Source organism: Arachis stenosperma, chromosome 3 (genome assembly GCF_014773155.1).
Source record: "Arachis stenosperma cultivar V10309 chromosome 3, arast.V10309.gnm1.PFL2, whole genome shotgun sequence".
NCBI lineage: Eukaryota > Viridiplantae > Streptophyta > Magnoliopsida > Fabales > Fabaceae > Arachis > Arachis stenosperma.
The window spans coordinates 122,520,067-122,538,302 of NC_080379.1; the positions used below are offsets into that span (position 1 = coordinate 122,520,067).

The 18,236-nt window shown below is 37.8% G+C and overlaps 1 non-coding gene across 1 annotated transcript; it reads right to left on the reverse strand.

Moving 5' to 3' along the window:
- Window positions 1-7,605: 7,605 nt before the first annotated feature.
- Window positions 7,606-7,713, reverse strand: LOC130971892 (small nucleolar RNA R71). Its single transcript, XR_009083095.1, has one exon. It is a non-coding gene; the product is annotated as a small nucleolar RNA R71 (small nucleolar RNA).
- Window positions 7,714-18,236: the final 10,523 nt, after the last annotated feature.

Below are 18,236 nucleotides of genomic sequence, written 5' to 3' on the forward strand. Positions count from 1 at the left end.
CTAATTTTTTTTAGATGTTCATCAAGGCAGACAAAGTACTGACAGTACCGTTATTTAACCTGGAGCATATTTTTAGAGAATCACCTAATTAGACACATTACAGTCTCATCAAACTATTGACAAAACAATAACTTATCTTGAAGAATGGATACCCGAGAAACATTCTATTAGGATTATTTACTGTTCTTGATTTGTAAAGAATGGCATATATACCGCAGAAGCACTTTGGCGCAATCCTATCTCGATCACATCCTCTTGGTACAGCGCATAGGGGTGGAAATAGGCCAGGTCAGGCCAGGCTTTACTCTTAATAGGCCTGACTTGTCATATAGTTAATTGGCCTGAAGCCTGTTAAAAAGTCTAATAATTTTTTTTTTTTACAAAAATAAAAATATTATTTAAAAAAATTAATTTTTAATAAAAATAATTATATGTAATATATCATATATTTAATATTTATAAAAAATTTTAAACTTTTAACGTATTTAAAATATACAAAAATATTTATAATAAAATATAATAAATTTAAAATATTTCATAATTTTATTAATAATAAATAATTATTTATATATTTAATTATATTTTAGCAGGTCCAGACAGGCCTAACAGGCCAATAAAGCTAATTAGTGAGCGTAGACCTGACCTATTAACGTATTAAGGTTTTTAAAAGAGCTTGGGCCTGTGCCTATGGGCAGGCTAGACTAAACACAGGCCAGGTTGCAGGCCCCTGGCAGGCCGCCTGACCTTTTTCCACCCCTAACAGCGCATGAAGATCCTCCTCCAGGTCTTGTGCATGAAGAACCTCCTTCACTCGTCATGGACGATCACACCATCAACGACCATGGGTTCGACCATGCATTTCGATCAAATAGGGCTCAGTCATGGTAACGGCGTCATTTTGAGACACAAGGACCAATTTGTCCATTAACAATTTATTTCCCATCCTCATCATCATGCAAAACGGACAGCTCACTCTCCACCTTTCCAGGTCAGCATTCTCCGTTGCCGTTTTAAACTCCAACTCGACGGAGGAATACAATTGTCACGCATTTTATAATATGAGAGATTTAAATGTATTTTTCAATCTTAAGAAACGAAAATGTCCGCCTTTAAAAAAGTCATAAACTTATTTGTCTTTTACTCTAATTTTTTAATTATGTGTGGTTAGGAAAATAAAAATGATCAAATTCTAATAAATAAAAAATTATCAAATTTTAACTATACTAACAAATTTCACTCAAATTTTATTCCTCAATCAAAATATGCTTTCAATATAAAAAAATGGGATGAATGTTTGATAATAATGCTACTGTTCTTTGAATCTAATGGATAAGCATTTATCTGATCTTTGAGTTCTTAATTGATTGATTGCATGCATGTCGTAATTTTGCATATTCTTCCTTATATTTTTGTCTTTTGAAATTTTATTTTTGGCGATTGTTTTGTTTATTTTTCTAATTATAATGTTCTTTACTAATTTTTTTTATTAAGTTTTACTTTGATTTTTGAGTTTGTAAGTTGCATTAATTTAGTCCTTGAGATTTTAATTGTTTTAATTTAGTTCCCCAAATTTAAAAAAGTACACTACATTAGTCCCTCGTTTATTTTTTGTTGATCTAAACAGTAATGCCGTGTGAGATGGTTTACTCCTTGCTAATGGCTAGTTGAGTTGGCGAATAAAAAAATTACACCAATTTAATTCTTTTCCCTTTTATAACCTAAACCAAAGAACAATGTCGTCTTCTTCTTTATATACGTGCATCTTTTTTGCTGTTCTAAAGTTCTTTTTTCTTCTCACCACCGCTTCCTCCTCTATTCTTTGCTACCACCGTCACCTCTTCTTCCTCTCTGCAAACTTCCGCCACACTTTTCACTCTCACTTCATCTTTTGCACCCACTTCTCTCAAACTCAAACCCTCCCAATGCCATCATCATCCATAACGACAACAACAGTACCAACAATAACAACACTTTTAAACTATAGCAACTTTTTCTCCTCCTTCTTCTTTTACCTTTCTTTCCTCACCTCTCATCCATGATTCGAGTGGTCTCGCTTCCTCTCCCACCTTACCTCTTTTAGGTACCTCCACTTCCTACCCTGTACCTTCATAACCTTCGCACTACCCCTAGTTGTCACTCCAATTCAATACCGAAGTTGTCACTTGCTTTGTCTTCGTCGTTGATAGATCCTGCTGTTCACGTTTTCTTCCGTTCCCAATCTAATTATTTGTTTTTGATTGTTGACAAATGTTAAATTGAATTGAATGATTGTATGCTTAACAACTCATTCAGCAGCATAAAAAACAGATACACATGTATAAAGACAATCCAAAGCAGGATTTAGAAAGGGAAAAAGTAGTTCTCTGATTTAGGTTATGAAAGGAAAAAAGGATCGAATTGGTGCAATTACATTAGTTGTTAGCAAGGAATAAGCCACACCACTCACGGTGTTACTATTCCAGTGATGAAAAATGGATATAGGATTAACGTGGTGCACTTTTTTAAATTTGGAGGACTAAATTAGAGCAACTAAAATCTTGAGAACTAAATTAATGTAACTTGCGAATCTCAAAGACCAAAGTGAAGGTTTAACTCAAAATTTGTTAGTTTCAATTTCAATTTAATAAAAAAATAAATATGCTCTTTGAATTTCGTTAAAAATCTCTTTAAAGTTTAGACACTTACTAGGAAGTAGGAACACAAGTAAAAATATTTTATAATAAAGTAATTTTTTTTTACATTTTAAAACTATTAAAAAAATTTTAAATAAAAAGCTATAAGAAATTTTGTGGAATACTCCACATTAATAATGATAATAAAAGTTTCGGTAAATGAGAATAGTCATAATTAGAAGATAATATCTTGAGTCGACTTATTATTACATTAGCCATAGTTTTAAAAATTGAATTGGACCAATCAATTTAACTGAATTTAGGAACCAGTCTTTTAGCCAGTTCAATTGACATAAAAAACCATCTAAAAAAAATTAATGAAAAAATCGATAGAATCAATAGTGAACTATGTGAATTGGTTCATTATTTGAGAGCTTTTGGTTTAGTGTTAATTCTTTTAAAACAATGACATTTTAATTTTAAGAAAAAATAAAAGAATTTCTCTCTTTTCAAACCATCCAATAACCTTAAAAATAATAATAAGAAAAAAATCAATTGCTTGTTAACTAACGTTGCGAAAAATCAATTGCATGCTAACTAACGTTGCAAATCTTTTGATGCAGCCAAGAAATATCCAAAATTTGATTAAAATGTAATTTGTATTGTCGGAGTTAAATCTCAATTTGGCCCCTGAAATTTGGCTTGAGACTCAAAATGACCCCTACAATTTCATTAGCCTCAATTAGAACCCCCAATTTTACAATTGTGGCTCCGGCTTGCCCTTGCTGTCATCTCCGTCACCGGAAAGCTAATGTGGCACAGTGTCATGACACGGTGGACTATACCAAAACGACGTCATATGACTTCGTGCCCAAAGCCTATTAAAACTACGTCGTTTCACTTGTTTTGGTGGTTAAAATTCTCCCACTTCTCAGTACGACGATCATATTCTTCTTCTTCTTCTCCTTCTTCTTCTCCTTCTTCTTCTTCTTCTTCTTCTTCTTCTTCTCCTTCTTCTTCTACTTCTTCCTCTTTCTCGTTTTTCCTGATGCGTTGCTGTAAAATCCAAAGGAGTTCCTTCTAGCAATTCTGAAAATCTATGCAAACTTGGGGGTTTAGGCAAGAGTGAAGAAACCAGAAGTACAAGTTCATACAGAGGTTAGTTACAAAATCCATTGCTACCAATGCGCTATCTTCTACTTCTTTAACTTTGTTTGCTGATTTTTTCTGTATTTTGTTAATAAACTGTTGTGGTTAATGTGCACATGCAATGTAGGACTTAGGGTTTGATGCTGTTTATTTTTTTAGTTTGCTACAAAGTTAGTTTTGTTGATGAGTGACATATTGGTTATTTGTGGGTCTAGAATTAATGTTGTAATGGAAAGATTTGACAATGGTACTTTTAGGACGGTTTCCTATGAATGTCGTATGCATAAAAATTAGTATGAATTTGTTTGAGATTTCTTTGCAGATGGATGATCATATAACCATAGTATTTCACCATGGAGGTAGGTTTGTTACCAAGGAGGATGGTAATGTAGCATATGTTAGCGACAACACTGATGAGTTGGTTGGATTAGATGAGGACACAATGGATGTGTTTTCAATCAGGGACTACTACAAAGTGTTAGGATATGATAACATTGTGGAATGTTGGTGGCTGGCTCCTGGAAGACCTCTGAAGACTGGGTTAAGAGCTCTTTCACATGATTCTGAGTTGTTGGAGATGTGTTTTCATGCGAAGAATAACCAAGGAATTGTACATGTTTACTTTGAACATGGAGTATTCCAACCAGAATTTGATGATGAAGAGGAGTGTCCAGACTTGTGTGAGATTTCTCCCAACCCCATGTCCATTCCCACCCCAAACCCAAATACAAGCACCCCCCACACCACCACCAAACAATCTACTATTGATTCAACACCAACAATCCCCAGTTCTAATGCAGCCACAAAATCAAATGTTGAGACTACTTCAGTTACCAAACCCCCACCCAATGCATCAGCTAATGTCCCAACAAAGTCAACAACCATGAATGAAGCTAAATCAACTACATCGAAGCCCAACTCATCCAAGCTCACCACTGCCAAGGCCACTACATCTAAGCCTAACTCATCTAAGTACACCACTGTTGTCCCCTCTACATCCAAGCCCAACCAATATAAGCCCACCACTATGAAGCCCACTATCTCCAAGCCCAACTTATGTAAACCCACCACTATCAAGCAAACCTGATGAGCGGATAATATGTACGCTTTTTGGCATTGTTTTTAGTATGTTTTTGGTAGTTTTAGTTGAGTTCTTAGTATATTTTTATTAGTTTTTAGTTAAAATTTACTTTTCTGGACTTTACTATGAGTTTGTGTGTTTTTCTGTGATTTCAGGTATTTTCTGGCTGAAATTGAGGGATCTGAGCAAAAATCTGATTCAGAGACTGAAAAGGACTGCAGATGCTGTTGGATTCTGACCTCCCTGCACTCGAAGTGGATTTTCTGGAGCTACAGAAGCCCAATTGGCGCGCTCTCAACGGCATTGGAAAGTAGACATCCTGGGCTTTCCAGCAATATATAATAGTCCATACTTTGCCCAAGATTTGATGGCCCAAACCGGCGTTCAAAGTCACCTACAGAAATTCCAGCGTTAAACGCCGGAACTGGCACCTAAATGGGAGTTAAACGCCCAAACTGGATTAAAAGCTGGCGTTTAACTCCAAGAAGAGTCTCTACACGAAAATGCTTCATTGCTCAGCCCAAGCACACACCAAGTGGGCCCGGAAGTGGATTTCTATGTCATTTACTCATCTCTGTACACCCTAGGCTACTAGTTTTCTATAAGTAGGACCTTTTACTATTGTATTTTCATCTTGGTTCTTCTGGTTCCCTCTTTGGGGCCGAAACCAATGATCACTTTTGTTCTTATGTATTTTCAACGGTGGAGTTTCTACACACCATAGATTAAGGTGTGGAGCTCTGCTGTACCTCGAGTATTAATGCAATTACTATTGTTCTTCTATTCAATTCCGCTTGTTCTTTTACCAAGATATCACTTGTTCTTCAACTTGATGAAGGTGGTGATTGACACTCATCATCATTCTCACCTATGAACAAGGTGACTGACAACCATTCTTGTTCTACAAGCATTCGAGGCTTGGTAAATATCTCTTGGATTCTTTAATCGGAATCTTCGTGGTATAGGCAGGACCTGATGGCGGCATTCAAGAGAATCCGGAAGGTCTAAACCTTGTCTGTGGTATTCTGAGTAGGATTCAATGACTGAATGACTGCGACGTGCTTCAAACTCCTGAGGGCGGGGCGTTAGTGACAGACGCCAAAAGAATCAATGGATTCTATTCCGGTCTGATTGAGAACCGACAGATGAATTCCGCTATGCTGTGACGGAGCATATGCAATCGCTTTCACTGAGAGGATGGGAGGTAGCTGCTGACAACAGTGAAACCCTACACGAGCTTGCCATGGAAAGGAGTAAGAAGGATTGGATGAAGACTGTAGGAAAACAGAGAGACGGAAGGGAAGGCATCTTCATACACTTGTCTGAAGCTCTTACACCAATGATATACATAAGTATCCTTATCTTTATCTTTTATGTTATTTTCGTTCATCACTATACCCATTTGAGTCTGCCTGACTGAGATTTACAAGGTGACCATAGCTTGCTTCATACCACCAATCTCCGTGGGATCGACCCTTACTCGCGTAAGGTTTATTACTTGGACGACCCAGTGCACTTGCTGGTTAGTTGTGCGAAGTTGTGTTTATGCCATGGTATTGAGCACCAAGTCTTTGGAGCCATTACTAGGGATTGTTTATGTTTTGAAAAGTATTGATCACAATTTCGTGCACCAAAACCCAACCAAAGTTTCAGTCATCTAAGCCCGCAACTAAAAAAGTCACACCAAATAATAACAAGCCAAATAATAACAACCATTTATGTTTGAATCATATCTTTTCTTGTTAGGCAAGTCATTAATTTTTAAAATCAAATCTTTTTAAAATGTTTTTCAAATCAAATCTTTTTAAAAATGTTTTCAAATCATATCTTCTTAAATCACATTTTTTTAAAATCAATCATATCTTTTTAATGACATCTTTTTCAAAATAGTTTTCAATCAAATCTTTTTAACTTCTAATTTCAAAATCTTTTTCAAAAATCACTTGATCTCTTTCTCACTCTTATTTTCGAAAATCAATTTGTGTTTTTCAAAAATATTTTCAAAATCTTTTACTTAATTTTCGAAAATTACTTCCCTTCTTCTCACATCCTTCTATTTTTGGACTAACTCTATTCCTTAATGCAAAATTCGAACTCCATCTTCTTTGATAAGTTCGAATTTTCTACTTCTGTCTTCCATTTTTCTTCCTCTGACACCTCAAGGAATCTCTATACTGTGACATAGAGGATTTCATATTTTCTTGTTTTCTTCTCTTTCATATGAGCAGGAATAAAGACAAAGGCATTCTTGTTGAAGCTGACCCTGAACCTGAAAGGACCTTGAAGAGAAAGCTAAGAGAAGCCAAAGCACAACTCTCTTTAGAGGACCTGACCGAATTCTTCAAAGAAGAAGAAGACATGGCAGCCGAAAACAACAATAATGCAAACAATGCAAGGAAGGTGCTGGGTGACTTTACTGCACCTACTCCCGACTTCTATGGGAGAAGCATCTCTATCCCTGCCATTGGAGCAAACAACTTTGAGCTTAAGCCTCAATTGGTTTCTCTAATGCAACAGAATTGCAAGTTCCATGGACTTCCAATGGAAGATCCTCATCAGTTTTTAGCTGAATTCTTGCAAATCTGTGACACAGTCAAGACTAATGGGGTAGACCCTGAGGTCTATAGACTGATGCTAGTCCCTTTTGCTGTAAGAGACAGAGCTAGAATATGGTTGGACTCTCAACCTAAAGAAAGCCTGGACTCTTGGGAAAAGCTAGTCAATGCCTTCTTGGCAAAGTTCTTTCCACCACAAAGATGGAGTAAGCTTAGAGTGGAAGTCCAAACTTTCAAACAAAAGGATGGAGAATCCCTCTATGAAGCTTGGGAAAGATACAAACAATTAATCAGAAAATGTCCTTCTGACATGCTTTCTGAATGGAGCATCATAGGTATTTTCTATGATGGTCTCTCTGAACTGTCCAAGATGTCTTTGGATAGCTCTGCTGGAGGATCTCTTCATCTGAAGAAGACGCCTACAGAGGCTCAAGAGCTAATTGAAATGGTTGCAAATAACCAATTCATGTACACTTCTGAAAGGAATCCTGTGAACAATGGGACTAGTCAGAAGAAAGGAGTTCTTGAGATTGATGCTCTGAATGCCATATTGGCTCAGAACAAGATATTGACTCAACAAGTCAATTTGATTTCTCAAAGTCTGTCTGGAATGCAAAATGCACCAAGCAGTACTAAGGAGGCTTCATCTGAGGAAGAAGCTTATGATCCTGAGAACCCTTCAATGGAAGAGGTGAATTACCTAGGAGAACCCTATGGTAACACCTATAATTCTTCATGGAGAAATCACTCAAATCTCTCATGGAAGAATCAAGAGAGACCTCAACAAGGTTTCAATAATAATGGTGGAAGAAACAGGTTTAACAATGGCAAACCTTTTCCATCATCTTCTCAGCAACAGACAGAGAATCCTAAGCAGAACCCTTCTGACTTAGCAACCATGGTCTCTGATCTAATTAAAACCACTCAAAGTTTCATGAATGAAACAAGATCCTCCATTAGAAATTTGGAGGCACAAGTGGGACAGCTGAGCAAGAAAGTTACTGAACTCCCTCCAAGTACTCTCCCAAGCAATACAGAAGAAAATCCAAAAGGAGAGTGCAAGGCCATCAATATGGCCGAATCTAGAGAGGGAAGAGAGGAAGTGGACGCCACTGAAGAAGGCTTCAATTGGCGTGCACTAGCCTCCTCTGAGTTCCCCAATGAGGAACCATGGGAATCTGAGGCTCAAAATGAGACCATAGAGATTCCATTGGACTTACTTCTGCCTTTCATGAGCTCTGATGAGTATTCTTCCTCTAAAGAGGATGAGTATGTCACTGAAGAGCAAGTTGCTAAATACCTTGGAGCAATCATGAAGCTAAATGACAAGTTATTTGGAAATGAGACTTGGGAGGATGAACCTCCTTTGCTCACCAAAGAACTGGATGACTTGTCTAGGCAGAAATTACCTCAAAAGAGACAAGATCCTGGGAAGTTTTCCATACCTTGTACCATAGGCACCATGACCTTCAAGAAGGCTCTGTGTGACTTAGGGTCAAGTGTAAACCTCATGCCTCTCTCAGTAATGGAGAAGCTAGGGATCTTTGAGGTACAAGCTGCAAGAATCTCATTAGAGATGGCAGACAACTCAAGAAAACAAGCTCATGGACTTGTAGAGAATATTTTGGTAAAGGTTGAAGACCATTACATTCCTACTGATTTCATTGTCCTAGAGACTGGGAAGTGCAAGGATGAAACCATCATCCTTGGCAGACCTTTCCTAGCCACAGCAAAGGCTGTGATTGATGTTGATGGAGGTGAACTGATCATTCAAGTGAATGAAAAATCCTATGTGTTTAAGGCTCAAGGATATCCCTCTGTCACCATGGAGAGGAAGCATGAAGAGCTTCTCTCAAATCAGAGACAAGCAGAGCCCCCACAGTCAAACTCTAAGTTTGGTGTTGGGAGGCCACAACCAAACTCTAAGTTTGGTGTTGAACCCCCACATTCAAACTCTAAGTTTGGTGTTGGGAGGTTCCAACATTGCTCTGAGTATCTGTGAGGCTCCATGAGAGCCCTCTGTCAAGCTACTGACATTAAAGAAGCGCTTGTTGGGAGGCAACCCAATGTTATATTTCACATATTTTCTTTTGTTATTTTATTTTTTTTGTAGGTTGATGATCATGAGAAGTCACAAAATCCATTGAAAAAGCAAAAACAGAATGAAAAACAGGAAGAAAAACAGCACACCCTGGAGGAAGAACTCACTGGCGTTTAAACGCCAGTGAGGCTAGCAGTTGGGCGTTTAACGCCCAGTCTGGCACCATTCTGGGCGTTTAACGCCAGAAAGGGGCACCAGACTGGCGTTAAACGCCAGAAATGGGCACCAGCCCGGCGTTTAACGCCAGATTTGGCACAAAACGTGATTTTGATTGCCATTTGGTGCAGGGATGACTTTTCCTTGACACCACAGGATCTGTGGACCCCACAGGATCCCCGCCTACCCCACCACCAGTCTCACTCTTCTTCCCCCATTCACCAATCACCTCATTACCTCTACCCCTTCACCTATCAAAACCCATCTTTCTCTTCACCACCCATAATGGCCGAAACACAAAGCCATTCCCTTCTTCCTCATTCTTTTTACTTCTACTCCCTTCTTTCTTCTTTTGCTCGAGGACGAGCAAACCTTTTAAGTTTGGTGTGGTAAAAGCATTGCTTTTTGTTTTTCCATAACCATTTATGGCATCCAAAGCCGGTTCAACTGAGAAGGCATGACCTCAAGCCCATCACTAAGAAAAAGATGGAGCAAACAAGAGACCCCTCTCATCATGAGATCCCTGAGATACCTCAAGGGATGCACTTTCCTCCACAAGACTATTTGGGAGCAACTAAACACCTCCCTAGGAGAGTTGAGTTCCAACATGGGACAACTAAGGGTGGAGCACCAAGAACATGCCATCCTCCTCCATGAAATTAGAGAAGATCAAAGAATCATGAGAGATGAGCAACAAAGACAAGGAAGAGACATTGAGGAGCTCAAGCACTCCATAGGACCTTCAAGAGGAAGGAAGAGCCGCCATCACTAAGGTGGACCCGTTCCTTGATTTCCTTGTTCTTTATTTTTCTGTTTTTCGAATTTTTATGCTTATGTTTATCCATGTTTGTGTCTTATGATCATTAGTGTCTTAGTGTCTATGCCTTAAAGCTATGAATATGAATCCATCACCTTTCTTAAATGAAAACTGTTTTTATCACAAAAGAACAAGAAGTACAGGATTTCAAATTCATCTTTAAAACTAGCTTAATTAGTTTGATGTGGTGGCAACACTTTTGTTCTCTGAATGTATGCTTGAACAGTGCATATGTCTTTTGAATTTGTTGTTCATGAATGTTAAAATTGTTGGCTCTTGAAAGAATGATGAAAAAGGAGACATATTACTGAGGATCTGAAAAATCATAAAAATGATTCTTGAAGCAAGAAAAAGCAGTGAATACAGAAAAAAAAAAGAAAAAAAAAGAGAAGCAGAAAAAAAAAAGGGGAGAAAAAGAAAAAGAAAGAAAAAGAAAGAAATAAAGCTGTGATCCAAGGCAAAAAGAGTGTGCTTAAGAACCCTGGACACCTCTAATTGGGGACTTTAGCAAAGCTGAGTCACAATCTGAAAAGGTTCACCCAATTATGTGTCTGTGGCATGTATATATCCGGTGGTAATACTGGAAGACAGAGTGCTTTGGGCCACGGCCAAGACTCAATAAGTAGCTGTGTTCAAGAATCATCATACTTAACTAGGAGAATCAATAACACTATCTGGATTCTGAGTTCCTAAAGAAGCCAATCATTCTGAATTTCAAAGGATAAAGTGAGATGCCAAAACTGTTCGGAGGCAAAAAGCTACTAGTCCCGCTCATCTAATTTGGAGCTTAGTTTCATTGATAATTTGGAGTCTATAGTATATTCTCTTCTTTTTATCTTATTTGATTTTCAGTTGCTTGGGGACAAGCAACAATTTAAGTTTGGTGTTGTGATGAGCGGATAATATGTACGCTTTTTGGCATTGTTTTTAGTATGTTTTTGGTAGTTTTAGTTGAGTTCTTAGTATATTTTTATTAGTTTTTAGTTAAAATTTACTTTTCTGGACTTTACTATGAGTTTGTGTGTTTTTCTGTGATTTCAGATATTTTCTGGCTGAAATTGAGGGATCTGAGCAAAAATCTGATTCAGAGACTGAAAAGGACTGCAGATGCTGTTGGATTCTGACCTCCCTGCACTCGAAGTGGATTTTCTGGAGCTACAGAAGCCCCATTGGCGCGCTCTCAACGGCATTGGAAAGTAGACATCCTGGGATTTCCAGCAATATATAATAGTCCATACTTTGCCCAAGATTTGATGGCCCAAACCGGCGTTCAAAGTCACCTACAGAAATTCCAGCGTTAAACGCCGGAACTGGCACCTAAATGGGAGTTAAACGCCCAAACTGGATTAAAAGCTGGCGTTTAACTCCAAGAAGAGTCTCTACACGAAAATGCTTCATTGCTCAGCCTAAGCACACACCAAGTGGGCCCGGAAGTGGATTTCTATGTCCTTTACTCATCTCTGTACACCCTAGGCTACTAGTTTTCTATAAGTAGGACCTTTTACTATTGTATTTTCATCTTGGTTCTTCTGGTTCCCTCTTTGGGGCCGAAACCAATGATCACTTTTGTTCTTATGTATTTTCAACGGTGGAGTTTCTACACACCATAGATTAAGGTGTGGAGCTCTGCTGTACCTCGAGTATTAATGCAATTACTATTGTTCTTCTATTCAATTCCGCTTGTTCTTTTACCAAGATATCACTTGTTCTTCAACTTGATGAAGGTGGTGATTGACACTCATCATCATTCTCACCTATGAACAAGGTGACTGACAACCATTCTTGTTCTACAAGCATTCGAGGCTTGGTGAATATCTCTTGGATTCTTTAATCGGAATCTTCGTGGTATAGGCAGGACCTGATGGCGGCATTCAAGAGAATCCGGAAGGTCTAAACCTTGTCTGTGGTATTCTGAGTAGGATTCAATGACTGAATGACTGCGACGTGCTTCAAACTCCTGAGGGCGGGGCGTTAGTGACAGACGCCAAAAGAATCAATGGATTCTATTCCGGTCTGATTGAGAACCGACAGATGAATTCCGCTATGCTGTGACGGAGCATATGCAATCGCTTTCACTGAGAGGATGGGAGGTAGCTGCTGACAACAGTGAAACCCTACACGAGCTTGCCATGGAAAGGAGTAAGAAGGATTGGATGAAGACTGTAGGAAAACAGAGAGACGGAAGGGAAGGCATCTTCATACACTTGTCTGAAGCTCTTACACCAATGATATACATAAGTATCCTTATCTTTATCTTTTATGTTATTTTCGTTCATCACTATACCCATTTGAGTCTGCCTGACTGAGATTTACAAGGTGACCATAGCTTGCTTCATACCACCAATCTCCGTGGGATCGACCCTTACTCGCGTAAGGTTTATTACTTGGACGACCCAGTGCACTTGCTGGTTAGTTGTGCGAAGTTGTGTTTATGCCATGGTATTGAGCACCAAGTCTTTGGAGCCATTACTAGGGATTGTTTATGTTTTGAAAAGTATTGATCACAATTTCGTGCACCAAAACCCAACCAAAGTTTCAGTCATCTAAGCCCGCAACTAAAAAAGTCACACCAAATAATAACAAGCCAAAAACTGCCAAAGCAACCACTGTGAAATTCACTCCCCCTGTGACCAGATCAGCTAGTAGATCAACACCTAAAGTTCAACAAAATGAACATAGCAATGAGGACGACAGCAGTAGTAGTAGTGATTCATACGAGAGTGCTGAAGACTCTCTTTATAAGGCAGGGCCTATTGATAGCTCAACTGAAACTGAGACTGACAGTGGAGGATTTGAAGTGACGAAGAAGAATCATAAGTTGAAACATGCACCTGGATCTGCTTGGAGCAAGGAAAAACGAAAAATGCTATTGGAAGAAGATATCCTAATGGTGAACTCTGATGAGGAGGTTGACTTGGTAGATGTGTTAGGCAATAAAGCTGCTGCCCAAGGTGGAGAATATGATGCCTATGATCCATATTTTGCTGATTCGGATGGAAATGACTCCTGGCATTCTGAAGAGATGAAAACTCCCCCAAACAGCGAAGATGAGGACACAGCAGATGATAGTGATGATGTGTTCCCACAATTCAATGAGGGAGCTAGATTCGGAGAGTGCAACCTTCAAGTAGGAATGAAGTTCAACACTAAACAAGACTTCATTGAAGCAGTTAGAGAATTCACTATACAAGAGGGGAGGCAGATCAAATGGAGAAGGAATGAGAGCTATAGAGCAAGAGCAATCTGTAAGTGGAAAAAACAAGGATGTAAGTGGGTGGCTTATGCAAGCAAAGATCGTTAGGAGACATGTTGGCAGATGAAGACATTTTATAATGATCATATATGTCCCAGAAAGAGCAAAAACAGAGCTGTAAATAGAAAATGGCTTGCAGGAAAATTAGTCAAGAAGCTTAGGAAGTATCCAAACCTGAAGCATGGAGAGGCAGCAACATATTTCAAGAGAAGATGTGACTTGGATTTGAACAAATCATCCTTGACTAGAGCCCTTACAGATGCACGGAATGTTGTATATGGTGATGCGGCTGCACAGTATTTAAGGTTGAGGGACTATGCGGAGACCCTTCTTAAGAGTAATCCTGGATCCACCATTAAGATCGGTGTTAGTCCTCAACTGGATTCAGATCCTATTTTTGAAAAAATATATGTTTGCCTTGACGGATGCAAGAAGGGATTCAAGGCTGGGTGTCGACCATTAATCGGCCTAGATGGAGCATTTTTGAAGACACAGTTTGGAGGACAAATTCTCTCTGCAGTTGGCTAGGATGCTAACAACCATGTCTACATCATTGCTTGGGCCATAGTGGAGATAGAGAACAAAGAGAACTGGAGGTGGTTTTTAGAGCTACTGGTTGATGATGTTGGTGAACCAAATCATGGATGGTGCATAATGTCAGACATGCAGAAGGTAAAACAATTTCATTTTATGTAATTTTTCAAACTTGCTGAAAGGTTTAATTGAGTTTATTAAAATATTTGAGGGGTCTTATTGAGTACATTAATATATTTTGAGGGGTCTGTTTGAAGCACGATATTAAAAAATTGAGCGCTGCAGGGGCTTATACCAACAGTACGGGAGGTTATGCCGATGGCCCACCACAGGTTCTGTGTCTGGCACTTATGGCGAAACTTTAATAAGAAATGGAAGGAGTCGGAACTTAGAGGTCTTTTATGGGAGTGTGCTAGAGAAACTACAAGGCATGGATTTCAACAGAAACTGGAAAGGATTCGGAATCGAAGTGAAGAAGCTTGGGCTTACTTGGACAAATGGCCTAAGGAATCATGGACCAAGGCATTCTTTAGGCATGACCCAAAAATAGATAACATCACAAATAATGCATGTGAGGTTTTTAACTCTAGGATTAAGGAGTATCGGGCAAAACCAATTATAACACTTTTGGAGGAGGTTAGGATGTTTGCAATGAGATCAATTGCAAAGAACAAAGTAAAATTAGCCAATTACATAGGTAAATTACCCCCAGTTCATCATAGCAGACTACAAAAAATTAGAAAAGAATCTGAAAAGTGGCTTCCTATTTGGAGTGGAGATGAACACTATGAAAGATTTGAAATTCATGGGTGGCCGACTAACATGGCTGTTGATTTGGAAAAGAGCATATGTACCTGCAGATTTTGGCAAATAACAGGTGCATCTTTCACTAACTTTAACTACTTAAACAAATTGTTGCTAATATATGTATTTGTTTATGTCATTGTATAAATTTGATTAATATATATATAGATTTGTTTTAGTTGTTGAGCCGACTGTTACTTCCATAAATGTGATTAATATATATCGATTTGTTTACGTTGGTAATAATTTATATTAGGAATACATAAAAAGTACATTAGGAGTACATTTTTTTTCATATGAGATTTTTTTCATTGATTAATATATGAGTTTATTTATGTTTTTGAGCTTATTGTGTAATAAGGAGTCATATAAATTGTAGGTATGCCATGTGTTCACGCATGTGCTGCACTATCACGGGTAAATAAAGATCCTGAAGACTTTTGTCACAAATGGTTGACTATGGATTCTTATAAGGCTACATACTTTCACTCATTGAATCCAATTCCAGGAGAAGCATTATGGAAAAAATCTGTATACCTTAAGCCTCTGGCTCCTAAAGTAAAGAGAAAGCCAGGAACTTTGACAAAGAAAAGAAGAAAAGATGCTGATGAGAAACCTTCAGGAAGTAAAAAACAAAATAGTGCAACTAAGTTGAATAGAAAGTACAAGCAGTTCACTTGTACCTATTGTGGGACAAAAGGCCATACTAAAAGAAGTTGCAGTCATAGAAAGGCTGACGATGAAGCCATTGCTGAAGCTACTGCACATGCTGAAGCTGCTGCTGTTGCAAATACTAGTGAAGCTGCTGCTGTTGCAAATACTGGTGATGCTGTCGATGTTGGTGCTAATGGGCATAATGGGAATACTGCTAGCAATGATGGACATGTTGCTAATGATATTGGAAATGATGCTGATAACAATGCTAATAATGATACTGCAGCTTCAGAGGTTGAAATCACACAACCCAGTTATTCACAACCATTGATTAATGAAGTGGTATGACTTTCCAACTCACTTTAAAGCAATAAACAATAATTATTCCTTACACATTTCTTTAGTAGAATTGACTCGTTATCTTGCAGGTTGCTCCACTTGTTCCAATTCAACCTACAAGGCCAAACAAGTTGCCCCCAAAGAGAAGATCTCAACACTCAATTGCTGCAAATATGGATCCAATGCAGGGAGCAAGTTCTGAGACAGCAGCAATATTGGCAGGGGTCATGAGATTTGTCCCTACGCCAGGCTTCATACCTCCAAGGAAGAAGTGATGAGAAGCTTTCTGTTTTGTTGTATTTAACTATGTTAAACTTGGGTTCATCTTGATGATTGTATTTTGGGATTAGTTTATGTACAAGTCAGAAATAGTAAAACTGATATAGAATGTTCAAGTTTGGATTTCAATAGTTGGTTGTATTTTGAATGGTTTTAATATTTTGTATAATGATGATACTACATACTTCTCAATGCTGATGATTGTTATAACTATCAGTGCTAGTATCACCATGTTACTATAACCATTTATCTTAAATTAGGTGTTTTAATTGCAACTTGATATGTACACGTTGAAGACTATGATAATATTCAATATCACCATGTTAGCCAAGTTGAAATTGAAACTTGCATATAAGTTATTATAATAATTTATGTTCAATTAGATGCTGTTTTTTATGGCAACTTCATACCACTACATTGCAAAAATTGATAACATTCAACATTATCATATTAGCCAACTTGAAAATAACACTGAAAAAAACTGATGTTTAACATATCTATTGCATTCAAGTCAATTTCAATTCTACAATCAGGAACAATTTCACATGGTTTATTTTCTTACAACTAAGCCATAACCAATACACAAAATCACAATAAAAAACACAAGCAAACTTAAAACACAGTTCCATATTTTTAAAACCCTAACATCAACTTCCAAATCCCTAATTGTCCATCTTAAATTCATTTTTCAATGGTCAACATCTCTTGCAGAATCAACTCTCCCAACAATGGTTTCATCCTCTTCATCTGCCCATACGAAAAGCCCGCACCATTTCTTTCCTGCAGTCTGCAACGAAACCAAGAAATTTTTTTTACATAAAATACAGTTAATAACAAGGTTCCAATAAGCTCCTAGGATTCAGCAACTCACATTGTAGTTTGGGCAACCAAAAAAAGGTCGCTCAGGATTGGCGTCTGTACCAGACCAACGAAGAACAGGGCGCATCCCGCATCCACACCATTGAGGAACTTCCCTGCTCTGATGCGATTGGTGGTCCTCGCCCAAGTTCCATGTGAACGTGACCTATTTGAGCTCCCTGAACCTTGACTGCTGCTCCCAATCATCCCTATGAAGACGATGATGAATTATCAGTTTAGGGGTTTTGAGCCATTGTTTAGGGATTTATTTCAATCGTAGGGGCCAAATTGAGGCATAAAATTCTATCTCCAGGTCATGTAACTGTTAGCAATCCCACTCAGCACTTAATAGGCCACGTGTAGTTCACTGTGTCATGACAATGTGCCACATCAGCTTTCCGGTGGCGGAGATGACAGCAGGGGCAAGCCGGAGCCACAATTACAAAATTAGGGGTTCTAATTGAGGCTAATAAAATTGTAGGGGTCATTTTGAGTCTCGAGCCAAATTTCAAGGGCCAAATTGAGATTTAACTCGTATTGTCGACTTGTGTAATTTGAAACACTTAATGGGAATTATGATTTGTAAATTACTGATGAATAATATTTTATGTTTAATTAAAAATTTATTTTGCTATAAAACGTTATGTGTGGATACATTTTAATTTTCTTTAGTTATAAATTTTGATATTTAAATTTATTTATAAATCTTTAATGATAAATTATAAACAAATTATATAAAATTATAAAATTTTAAATTTTATCAATTTCACTTCTTAAATTTAAATATTTAAAATTATATATTAAATCTTTAATAATTTTATTTTATATTTAATTAAATCAATTTAACCACAATTTAATTCCAGTGAGACCATTCAACTACCGAATCAGCCATTCCACCGATTCATTAACCGGTTCGAGCAGTTTAGCACATACATTGAACATCTAAAAGACAACGGTGTCTATTAATAACAGCAGAAATTGCCAAATGGGAGCAACAATAGTCCAGTAGGCTGCAAGCCTGACAAGCAGTTCTCTAGAGTAAAC